The sequence below is a fragment of the Eriocheir sinensis genome, unplaced genomic scaffold (assembly GCF_024679095.1).
Source record: "Eriocheir sinensis breed Jianghai 21 unplaced genomic scaffold, ASM2467909v1 Scaffold601, whole genome shotgun sequence".
Classification (NCBI taxonomy): domain Eukaryota; kingdom Metazoa; phylum Arthropoda; class Malacostraca; order Decapoda; family Varunidae; genus Eriocheir; species Eriocheir sinensis.
This window is the reverse complement of record NW_026111945.1, coordinates 247,730-259,952: the sequence shown is the minus strand read 5'-3', so window position 1 is coordinate 259,952 and position 12,223 is coordinate 247,730. Positions and strand designations below refer to the sequence as shown.

The window sequence follows — 12,223 nt, the reverse complement described above, 5'->3', positions numbered from 1 at the left end:
TAATGCCACCTGTAGTATATATTTACATTAGAAAAACTGCAATAATAGTGAAAAATCTTGTCATGTAGATTACTGAATTTTCAATGTGTTATTGCAGTTCCTCTAATATATATAGCACCGCATGTGCTACTGTGGGTTAAATAAAAGCATTTCCAGCCACCATGAGCGTGGGCGAAGTCACCTTTCCTGCATATCCACAGTGGGGGCGAGGATGTCAGATACAGTGCCAGAGAAGTGTCCTCTGGGATCATCTTTTTCTGGGGTGTTTTATGGGGCTGGTTAGGCTGTGGGACCACTGCCTCCTGAGCCCCATCGGTGGGAAATGTTAGCGGATGTTGTTATTCTGTCGATGTGTCACCAGGGGAGGGGTTAGATCCTGTTGAGTTGCCAGGACATCTGTAGGAAGGTCTGCATAGACTTGAGGGCTTGGAAGGCAGTGTTGGGGCTGAGGGTGTCGCTGCCCAGCAGGCCTTCTATGTAAAGTTGGCCTGTGGATGTTGAGTCTGGTTAGGGATGCTTAATTTGAGGTTGGTGTGGACGGAGTAGAATCTTGGGCAGTGGAGCAGGAAATGTTCTGGTGTGTTAGGCTGTGTGAGGCACCATGGGCAGTGTAGGTCTTGGACTAGACGGAGAACTTTTAAATCATCGATGGCTCGGTTGGCTTGCTGCCCTGACTCCTATCCAGAAGCCTGGGTTCCATTGCCAGCACTCAATGGTGTACATTTTGACATCCACAGAAGATATAAAAGAATCTCTCAACAATGGAAGCTCTGTGAGCATTTCCAGTGCCTACATCATCCTCTGCAAGTATGTCTATGTTGATGGGCTCAAGTTCTTCTTCTGGCATGTCAATGGGGAGTTTGTTGAGGATTGCAATATTGTGCAGGATGGCACATGCAGTCACAATTTTTTTTGATGTTGAGAGTGCTGTTCTCATTGGCTTTGAGAGAATAGCAAATCTTTTTTTCCAAATCCCGAACGTTCTCTCGATCAGGTTCCTTGTTTTGATGTGAGAGGCATTGTAATGCCTTTCCTTAACAGTACGAGGAATTCGAATGGGAGTTAAAAGGTAGCTTTTACAGGCATAGCCCGAATCCCCCAACAAGTATCCTCTGTACTGCCCTCCCTCCAGAGTAGCACACGAAACAGACTCACTGAAGATGCGGGCATCATGTGCACTACCTTGCCAGTTCACGACCAGATTTGTGAAGAGCATGGATGAGTTGCAGACCCCCATTATATTCAATGAAAAAAAGCCTTTCCTGCAGCGGTAAAGTTCTGCATCTTCTCCACCTGGACTGATGATTGGGATGTGTACACCATCTACATCCAATAACTCCGGGCATGGCAGCTACCTCGGCAAATTGTCGCATGACATCCTGTTCTTCAGCAGGACTGGGGAACTTTATGTAGTCCCCTGCTAGCTGGCAGATTGCACTGGTCACAGTCTTGACACAGGTAGATACACTGGGCTGCGACATGTCACAGCAGTCCCCCATGTCAAGCTGGAGGCTCCCAGTGGCATAGTAGCGGAGGGTTACCAGCAGCTGAAGACGTGGTGGGATTGGAAGCCCTGTAAGAAAGAAATATTTATCAGAATATATATACGTGTATATATATATATATATATATATATATATATATATATATATATATATATATATATATATATATATATATATATATATATATAGACACACACACACACCATAGAACGGGGCTATTGCGACCACCTGGGGCAACTGAGACCAGCTAAGGAAATCTCTTTTAAAAATTAAACAAAAAAAAAATAATAGGTAGGACTGTTTTGTTAACTTCTGTTTTGTAGACGTTCAAGTACATAAGATCTGAAAATGTAAACCACATCTTTTCACTCATTCCACAAGTACCCCTCATTCCTATTCATTTGTGTATGTATATTCGAGGAATGTGACCCAGTAATGCTAAGGTGTGCTGTACACAAGCCGTGTCCCTCAGCCAAGTCCAATTTCTGTGATCTGTAGCCAGGCATCCCATGTAAGTATACAGCCAATGTGGAGGTGATCAATGTTAATGTTTACTTTGTATTGATCTTTATATAACATGGGGTAGTTGAGACCACCATAATGGGGTACAAGAGACCACAGCTACATAAATGGTACACACTTCTGTTTTGTTTCGGGATGGTGTGTACCTACAAGAGAAAAGAAGGTTCTCCCAGGGCCCAGTATACTCCTGACATCCGGAAACAGGCTGATAATAATATTAATAATAATAATAATGATAATATTAATAATAATAATAATGATAATATTATTAATAATAATAATAATAATAATGAAAATAATAATAATAATAATAATAACAAAAATAATAATAATAATAATAATAATAATAATAATAATAATAATAATAATAATAATAATAATGATAATAATAATAATTATAACAATAATAATAAATAATAGTAATAATAATAATAATAATAATAATGATAATAATAAATTAATTAATAATAATGAAAATAATAACAATAATTATAACAATAAATAATAATAATAATAATTATAATAATAATAATAAATTAATTAATAATAATGAAAATAATAATAATTATAAAAAAAATATAATAATAATAATAAAAAAATAATTAATAATAATGAAAATAATAATAATTATAATTATAATAACAATAAATAATAATAATAATAATAATAATAATAATAATAATAATAATAATAATAATAATAATAATAATAATAATAATAATAATAATAATAATAATAACAACAATAGCAATAATAATAATTCCTGATGACTGCACCTCCATGGTGATGTGGTTATCGTGCCAAGCTACAAATCCGCAGGTCTAGGTTCAAATCCCAGTCGGTGTGCACCTCACCCAACTGTTCATTCTCCCTCTTGTGCCTGTCAAATTAATGGGTACCTGTGGAAACCTGTGGTAACCCAGATGTTACACCTGCCCTCTCTTTTGGGGTAATGGGTTCATATCCACCACAGGCTATAGTGCTAATGTGACAGAGGTCAGCACTCAGGCCATGTGCAACTATAGTATGTGCCCCTACCTTCACCTTACTTTCACTGAGAATGTGGATGACTGCCTTATCCTACTTTTCAACCAATCAATAACCAAGCCCATAATTTTTGCAGATTTTTGCAGGGGTCTAGAAGGCATCATAGTTTCATGAGGTGGGCGGGGGAAGAGGGTAGCGATCGAAGCAAGGATGTGCAGGTGAGGGAATATTTTGTAAATAGGCACTTTTAGGGGCATTTTAAGGCTGATTGAAAAACATTGGAGGGGCTGTAGCCCCCTAGCCCCCCCCCCACAGAAATTATGGCTGACAACAGAAACTCATGTTAGAAAAGTGTGTCAAAAGATATGTTGAACTGAATTGTTTGCTTTGACCTAAACTCTATCGCTAGGAAATATGAAATAAACATTTATTCCTTAAGAATGATAATTTGACAAAAAAATCATAGACATATTTGTAGACATATTTTTACATAGCTGAGAATAACTAGGGTATGGATCTGTGACTTTGGCACCTCGTATAATTTGAAAACTATCAGGGCTGTCCCTGTTTATGGTTGTGGTTCGTTGGCAGATCTAAAGGGGGACCCAGGGGCCGCCCCTCATGGTCCTGAGCGAATATTGGAAACTAGCTCAGAAGTGCGCTGCGGTTATAACAACAAAACTCACAGGACATTCCAAATTGTGTGGTAGGCAATTTCATCGGACTTTTCAACAATCGGGCCTCCGGCAAACTTTTTTCCTGAATCGGCTCCTGTTGCAGTTAAGCATCAGTACATTAATCTTGCTAGCCACAGCTTGATCAGGTCTGATTAAAGTACCTGTAAAGAATGGCATTTTTATATTTTCAGACCTATGATATTTTAAGCTTACCTCTTTTCCTGGTAGAATCTGGCAATAGGTGCTGGATTTTTTATAAGAGATCCAGGGTGACTTGCTTGGAGAGCCGAAAGCGTTGAGTGAACTCCTCTTCCGAGTACATTTCAAAGGGATCCCTACGGCTCCTGAACAAACGGGTTCTCCTCCTGATGGCCAGGTCTTCCCATTGTCCCACGTGAGCCACTCTACGTAGCAAGTGTCTGTAGGCTGCCATTGCTGCTTTTTCTGTAATAAAAATTATATTTAATCTTTTGTGTCATCACCCTCATCAAGGATTATTTTCATTTGAATTGGAACTTAAGCATCAAGGTCTGTCTGAATATAAGCTTGAGCTTAGATGGCCAATGTAATTATTCCCCATAATGGTGTGAAATATTAATATTGGCCATGCTGGGGTGGGCAGGCTCAGTAATGAAGGCTGCTTCCTTGACCTATTTCATAGCATTCACAATTCATACTTATTGAGGTTTACTGGCGTCAGGCTCACTGTAGTATTACCAAAGTTAAGGTAAAGTTGGGGGCACACGCTATAGCTGCGCTGCGCGTGGGTTCTCCGTTGCATGAACACGTGAGCCTGTGGTAGGAGGGAGCCCAACACCCCGGGACACAGGGCCAGCGTGACATCCGGGTTACCACAGGTTACCTTCCCCAGGTTTCCCCAGGTACCCATTTATCAACCAGCCCGAGAGGGAGGATGAACAGCTGGGTGAGCAGCACGCTGACTCCTCGGGTCATGATTCGGACACGGGGCCGCGTAGTAGTAGTCAGCCACGCTGACCACTAGACCACGGAGACCTCTTAGTATTACCAAGCACGAATAATAAGATCATACATCCTGTCAAGCTCCCTCACCCGGGTGTAATAATACATTTTGTTGGGGCTACGGCATGGCGATGATAGGCGAGCCTCCCGTCAGCCTTCCAGCAAGTTGTAAACACGCCTTATCCCGCCTAACGTATCCTGCCACTTTAAAAACACTAAACAATCATTCACAGCCGGGAAAATACGCTTGGTCTTACCTGTATATGGATGATGAATTGTAGTAATGGCGGCAGCCTTCCTCTCCCGCGTGACGCCAGGCCGGAGGGGGGAGCTTGTTGTCGTCACGACGCTTTATTCTTGTAAAACGCGGAACGGGTACTGTTGTCAGAGAAACACTAGTGTTCTGCCTAATAGGATATTTTTTTCCCGAAAATTTATTTTATAATTTATTGTATTTTTTACATAGTCTAAATTCTGATAACAATTTAAATCACGATTTCGACGAAGACACGGGGGTACCCGTGTCCTCGACACTCGACCATGTTCCAGTATTTTGGCGGGCATTTCAAGTACTCTCAGTAACGACTTGACTTCATGGGAAGTAACTTGTCCTCGACCTTCCGTCTAGCAATACCACCCTTAGTGTCAGGTAGTATTAGTGATATGGTTGGATGCCACAGTCATTAACGAACAGAGCTGGGGCTAAAGACCTCCAAGCTATGGAGCCCTCCATGATTATGTGTCGGGAAAATAAACATGGGTGGAGGTATCATTTATGTAGTAAAAAAAGCAGTAGTAGTAGTAGCAGTAGTAGTAGTAGTAGTAGTAGTAGTAGTAGTAGTAGTAGTAGTAGTAGTAGTAGTAGTAGTAGTAGTAGTAGTAGTAGTAGTAGTAGTAGTAGTAGTAGTAGTAGTAGTAGTAGTAGTAGGTTGAAAGAAAGCTCTGATGAGAAGGAAGGTTAGTAAAGAGTATATATAATATTTTTTTTATTTATTTATTTTTTTTTTTTTACGTCGCGGCCTATTGCGCCGGTAGGCTTGTTCCCGGTGGATCCTGATGGTCGGTCCAAGGCTTCTTTCCGGTGGGTCCTGATGGTCGGCCCAGCCCGTTCTGGCGCAGGCGAGTGTTTAAAGTGGCGCCATCTTGCATTGGCTCAAGCTGCCCTCTCGGAGCTCATCTTTGATCCTAGAATCTAGAGTCCAGGTTGATAGGTGGTCTTCTGGACAGCATGTGGGTAGTTTTAAGCCACTCGGCGGCGGCTGAAAAATCCCAGCTTGGTGGCACCGGGCGGGGATTGAACTCGCGTCCTCCTGGACGCGGGGCCGTCTCGCTATCCTTCCAGCCATCGCCTCCCCAAAAGAGTATAATATATGATAAATATAAAAAGAAAGAGTTTAGTAAAGAGTAAAGGTTGTGAAGCGTGAGTTAGTAATCATATGAGTGTCAGAAGGAAAAAAAGAAAAGTAATCTCTCTCTCTCTCTCTCTCTCTCTCTCTCTCTCTCTCTCTCTCTCTCTCTCTCTCTCTCTCTCTCTCTCTCTCTCTCTCTCTCTCTCTCTCTCTCTCTCTCTCTCTCTCTCTCTCTCTCTCTCTCTCTCTCTCCTTTACCTCCCACCGCCGCGTATACCATTCCATATATTACCAAGCATTATCTCATCTCCGTCCTGCTGGCATGCCATTTTTCACACACACACACACACACACACACACACACAGAGAGAGAGAGAGAGAGAGAGGTAAGGGAAACAAGACGAAAAAAATACTCCATTAGGTATATGACTTTACCTTCAACAAAAAATATCAGAAAAAAAAAGGAAGTAAGGGACGAAGAGAAGGAACGAAGGAGGGAAATAAGAAAAGAAAATAATATAAAAAGCGAGACAAGAGGGAAGAATAAGAATAAGAATAATAATAATAAGAAGAAGAAGAAGAAGAAAAAGAAGAAGAGCAGGAACTAGAAGAAAGAAGGAAGAAATAAAAATAAAAAAGGAAAGGGAAGTGAAGACAGAAACAGATGAAGAAGAGAAGAAGAAAAAAGAAGAGGAGGAGGAGGAACAAGAGGAAGAATAACAGGAGCAGGAACAATAAGAGAAGAAAGAAGAAAGAAAACAAGAGAGAAAGGGGAGGGAAGTGAAGTGAAGACAAAAAAAAGAGATGAAAAAGAAAAAAAGAAGAAGAAAAAGAAGAGGAGGAGGAACAGGAGGAAGAAAAACAAAAGCAGGAACAAAAAGAAATAAGAATGAAAGAAAAATAAAAGAGAAAAAAGAGAAAGGGAAGCGAAGACAGGGACAGAAACAGAAAGAAGGAGGTATAAAGGAAAGAAATGAAAAAAGAAAAAAAGAAAAAAAACACTCCATTTTATACGACTTCATATAAAAAAAAAGTAAAAAAGGAGAGAAAGAGGAAGTAAGGAGCGAGGGAAGGGACGAGGGAAGGAGTACACGAAGGAGGGAAAAAGCGCATAATTAAACAAAAAAAGGGATTATAGCGAAGAGGGTGAAAGAAAAGGCGAGAAAAAGCCGGAGTGATGGAGATAATTCAGCGCGAGTCACGTAACGCGCCGCGGAGGTAGAAATGAGAGACTGGGAGGAAGAGGAACGGTGACTGGCGAAGAGGAGAAGTGAGAGAAGAGGTGAAGAGGAGAAGAGGAGGAGGCGAAGCTGACGAGGAGGAAAAGGAACGGGGATCGAATGAGGAGGAGGAGGAGGAGGAGGCGAAGAGGTGAAGAAGGAGACGAAGAGGAAGTGACAAGGAAAAGGAGATGGGGAAGAGGTGGCGAAGAGGAAGAGCCGAGGAAGAAGAGGAGGCGAAGAGGAGGAGGCGATGAAGAAGAGGTGGCGAAGAGGAGGAGGCGAGGAAGAAGAGGAGGCGAAGAGGAGGAGGCGAGGAAGAAGAGGTGGCGAAGAGGAGGAGGCGAGGAAGAAGAGGTGGCGAAGAGGAGGAGGCGAGGAAGAAGAGGAGGCGAAGAGGAGGAGGCGAGGAAGAAGAGGTGACGAAGAGGAGGAGGCGACGAAGAAGGTGGCGAAGGGAGGAGGCGAGGAAGAAGAGGAGGCGAGGAGGAGGCGAGGAAGAAGAGGTGGCGAAGAGGAGGCGAGGAAGAAGAGGTGGCGAAGAGGAGGAGGCGGAAGAAGAGGAGGCGAAGGAGGAGGCGAGGAAGAGGTGGCGAAGAGGAGGAGGCGAGGAAGAAGAGTTGGCGAAGAGGAGGAGGCGAGGAAGAGGAGGTGGCGAAGAGGAGGAGGCGAGGAAGAAGAGGTGGCGAAGAGGAGGAGACGAGGAAGAAGAGGTGGCGAAGAGGAGGAGGCGAGGAAGAGGAGGAGGCGAAGAGGAGGAGGCGAGGAAGACGAGGTGGCGAAGAGGAGGAGGCGAGGAAGAGGAGGAGGCGAAGAGGGTGTGGCGAGGAAGAAGAGGAGGCGAAGAGGAGGAGGCGAGGAAGAGGAGGTGGCGAAGAGGAGGAGGCGAGGAAGAGGAGGTGACGAAGAGGAGAAGGCAAGGAAGAGGAGTTGGCGAAGAGGAGGACGCGAGGAAGAGGAGGATGCGAGGAAGAGGAGGTGGCGAAGAGGAGGAGGCGAGGAAGAGGAAGTGGCGAAGAGGAGGAGGCGAGGAAGAGGAGGTGGCGAAGAGGAGGAGGCGAGGAAGAGGAGGTGGCGAAGAGGAGAAGGCAAGGAAGAGGAGTTGGCGAAGAGGAGGACGCGAGGAAGAGGAGATGGCGATGAGGAGGAGGCGAGGAAGAGGAGGTGGCGAAGAGGAGGAGGCGAGGAAGAGGAGGTGGCGAAGAGGAGGAGGCGAGGAAGAAGAGGTGGCGAAGAGGAGGAGGCGAGGAAGAAGAGGTGGCAAAGAGGAGGAGGAGGCGAAGAGAAGGAGGAGGAGGAGGCAAAAGAGAGGTGGACGGTCATGGTCAGGGGGAGACAGTGGATGAGTGGTCAGTTTGCAGCCGCGGTGTTATGGAGGACCCACGTTCGACTCCTGCCCACCGCCACAAGCTGACGACCCACATCCACCAGCCACCTCTCTTTTGACTCTTCCTCCTTTGCCTCCTCCTCCTCCTCTTCACCACCTCTTCTTCCTCCTCCTCCTCCGCCTCTTCGTCCGATCCCTGAAGACCACCTGTCAACCCTTTGTCTCTTCCTCTTCTTTGCCTCCTCCTCCTCTTCGCAGCCTCCTCTTCATCACCTCTTCTTCCTCGCCTCCTCCTCTTCCCAATCTCCTTTTCTTTGCCAATTCCTCTTCCTCTTCTTCACCTCTTCGCCTCCTCCTCCTCCGCCTCTCCGTCCAATCCCTGAAGACCACCTGTTAACTCGGACTCAGGCGAAACTCTAAGAGGATCAAGATGAGCTCCGGGGGGCTGCATGGGCCAGGCAGGAATGGCGCCACTATAAAACACACAGACGAGGGAAAAAAGGGAATGAAAACTTACGAAGACGGCCAGGAGGAAAAGGATTGAATACAAAAACGTCAAGAAATAGAAACGTAAGGGATGATAAAAAAAAGACAAAAACTGAAGGAAAGAGGCGAAGAAGAATATACGGAGAGGATAATGGCCAAGAGGAAAGAGAGAGACACTAAAAACGACGTCAGAGGAAAATGGAGAGAGTAGAGCGTCAAGAAAGAGAAGACTAATGGATAAGAAAAATAATACAGGAAAATGGGAAAGAAATAGTCTCTGAAAATTGATGATGCTGAGGACGGTCATGAAGATAAAGAGAGAGAGAGAGAGAGAGTTAAAAAGTTAGCGTAGAGAAGACTAAAGACAGAAAAGTAACATGATAATACACGAGATGGAGAGGATAATACGTATGAGGGAAGGGAGGAAGAAAGACAAAAAGCAAAGCAAAAAAAGAAGATTAAAGAGAGGACAGAATAGTTAGCTTGGAGAAGACTGAATAAAGAATAATAATAATAAGATGAAGAACGTAATAGACGGAGGATAAGAGGAAGGAAACAAGGAAGGAAGGAGAAAACAAGAGTACGACAAAAAGAAGATCAAACATGAAATACGAAAGGCTGAAATGACGACGACGAAAAAAAAAAAAATGAAAATGCCGGAAAATTTAAAACGACACCAGAACTACTGAAAAATGACGACGCCGAAAAAAATGAAATAAAAATGCCGGAAAATTTAAAACGACACCAAAACAACTGAAAAATGACGACGCCGAAAAAATTAAATGAAAATGCCGGAAAATTTAAAACGACACCAAAACTATTGAAAAATGACGAAGCCGAATAAATGAAATGAAAATGCCGGAAAATTTAAAACGACACCAAAACTACTAAAAAAATGACGACGCTGAAAAACTGAGATGAAAATGCCAGAAACTTAATTGGAGACGCAGATGAACTGATTTACAGGCCCCTAAAAAACTGAAAATGAGGATATGAAAAAAAAAGAATGCAGTAAAAATCGAAATGACGACGCCGATAAAAACACTGCCAAGTTCGTTTCAGCGCCGCCTCGACACCCACAAGTTGCAGTCCAGTACAATCAATCAATCGCATACGCCGCGGTGTGCGTTGCGTCGCCCACCCTCCAACGCCAAACCCCGCCGAGCAAGTCTCCATGCAGGCGCCCTTCCCGTCCTAAGTACCCCACGGTAGAATCTGTCGACTTGCTGACGCCACGAGCTTTGTGGGCGTCCCCCTGGCCTCCTCCACTCAGGGTTATCTCTTTTTCGTGAAGGCCTGGACAAAAATGGCGCTGCCTTCCAACACTTGTACACTCTATTCCCAGCTCTGAGCTCTGCTAAGCTCAAGGAGGGCATTTCCGTCGGACCTCAGATCCGAAACAACTCGGTGAGCGGCTTCTGGGCAGCGTGCCACATGCCCACATAGCCGGAGATGGTGTTCACATACTATGTAGGTAACAGACCACCAATTACTCTTACGGAGTATTCGCTGGTTTGATAAGCCATTCCATCGACATCTCACGATTTAGTGCAGCGCAGGCATCTTAAAACACCCTCAGCAGCAGCCCTAAACAAGTGATCTGAAGCAACAGTCTTCAGCGTACCGCACAGCACATCGAGCCCCCTACCCATCCTGTCTGGGTTGTGCTCCCTCCCCTTCCTTCCTGCTGTCCCCCTTTCCTGCCCTTCCCTTCCTTTGCCTTGCTTTGCCTTGCCTTGCCTCTCATTCCCTTTCCTTTCCCTTGCCTTTCCCTTCCCTTTCCCTTCTCTTGCCTTGCCTTGCTTTGTCTTGCCTGCCTTCCTTGCCTTGCCTTGCCTTGCCTTTCATTCCCTTTCCTTTCCCTTGCCTTTCCCTTCTCTTGCCTTGCCTTGCTTTGTCTTGCCTGCCTTCCTTGCCTTGCCTTGCCTTGCCTTGCCTTGCCTTTCATTCCCTTTCCTTTCCCTTGCCTTTCCCTTCCCTTTCCCTTCTCTTGCCTTCCCTTGCCTTGCCTTGCCTTGCCTTGCTTTGCCTTGCCTTGCCTTCCTTAATGTCTGAATCATCCTTTTCCTATCTGCTTTCTCTTCCCTTTTCTGTCTGCTCTCCCTTCCCTTGCCTTGCCTTGCCTTGCCTTCCTTAATGTCTGAATCATCCTTTTCCTATCTGCTTTCTCTTCCCTTTTCTGTCTGCTCTCCCTTCCCTTGCCTTGCCTTGCCTTGCCTTGCCTTGCCTTGCCTGCCTTGCCTTCCTTTCCTTCCCTTGCCTTCCTTAATGTCTGAATCATCCTTTTCCTATCTGCTTTCTCTTACCTTTTCTGTCTGCTCTCCCTTCCCTTCGCTTCCCTTCCCTTGCATTCCCTTGCCTTGCCTTGCCTTGCCTTGCCTTGCCTGCCTTGCCTTCCTTTCCTTCCCTTACCTTCCTTAATGTCTGAATCATCCTTTTCCTATCTACTTTATCTTCCCTTTTCTGTCTGCTCTCCCTTCCCTTCGCTTCCCTACCATTGCATTCCCTTGCCTTGCCTTGCCTTGCCTTGCCTGCCTTGAATTCCTTTCCTTCCCTTACCTTCCTAAATGCCTGAATCATCCTTTTCCTATCTACTTTATCTTCCCTGTTCTGTCTGCTCTCCCTTCCCTTCGCTTCCCTTCCTGTCTGGTACGTGTTCCCATCCCTCTATCTCTGCCCTAACCTTTATCTTCTCTACCCTTTCCTTCCTGTCCTTCCCTTTCTCTCTGCTCTCCCGCTCTCCCTTTCCCTTTCCTTCCCTTCCCTTTCCTTCCTGTCCTTCCCTTTCTCTCTGCTCTCCCGCTCTCCCTTTCCCTTTCCTTCCCTTCCCTTTCCTTCCTGTCCTTCCCTTTCTCTCTGCTCTCCCGCTCTCCCTTTCCCTTTCTTTCCCTTCCCTTTCCTTCCTGTCCTTCCCTTTCTCTCTGCTCTGCCGCTAGCCCTTTCCCTTTGCTTCACTTCCCTTTCCTTCCTGTCCTTCCCTTTCTCTCTGCTCTCCCGCTCTCCCTTTCCCTTTCCTTCCCTTCCCTTTCCTTCCTGTCCTTCCCTTTCTCTCTGCTCTCCCGCTCTCCCTTTCCCTTTCCTTCCCTTCCCTTTCCTTCCTGTCCTTCCCTTTCTCTCTGCTCTCCCGCTCTCCCTTTCTCTTTCCTTCCCTTCCCTTTCCTTCCTGTCC

The 12,223-nt window shown here is 45.1% G+C and overlaps 1 pseudogene; it reads right to left on the bottom strand.

Annotated features, from left to right (window-relative positions):
• Positions 1-709: 709 nt before the first annotated feature.
• LOC126993328 (putative nuclease HARBI1) lies at positions 710-4,124 on the bottom strand (annotated as a pseudogene).
• Positions 4,125-12,223: the final 8,099 nt, after the last annotated feature.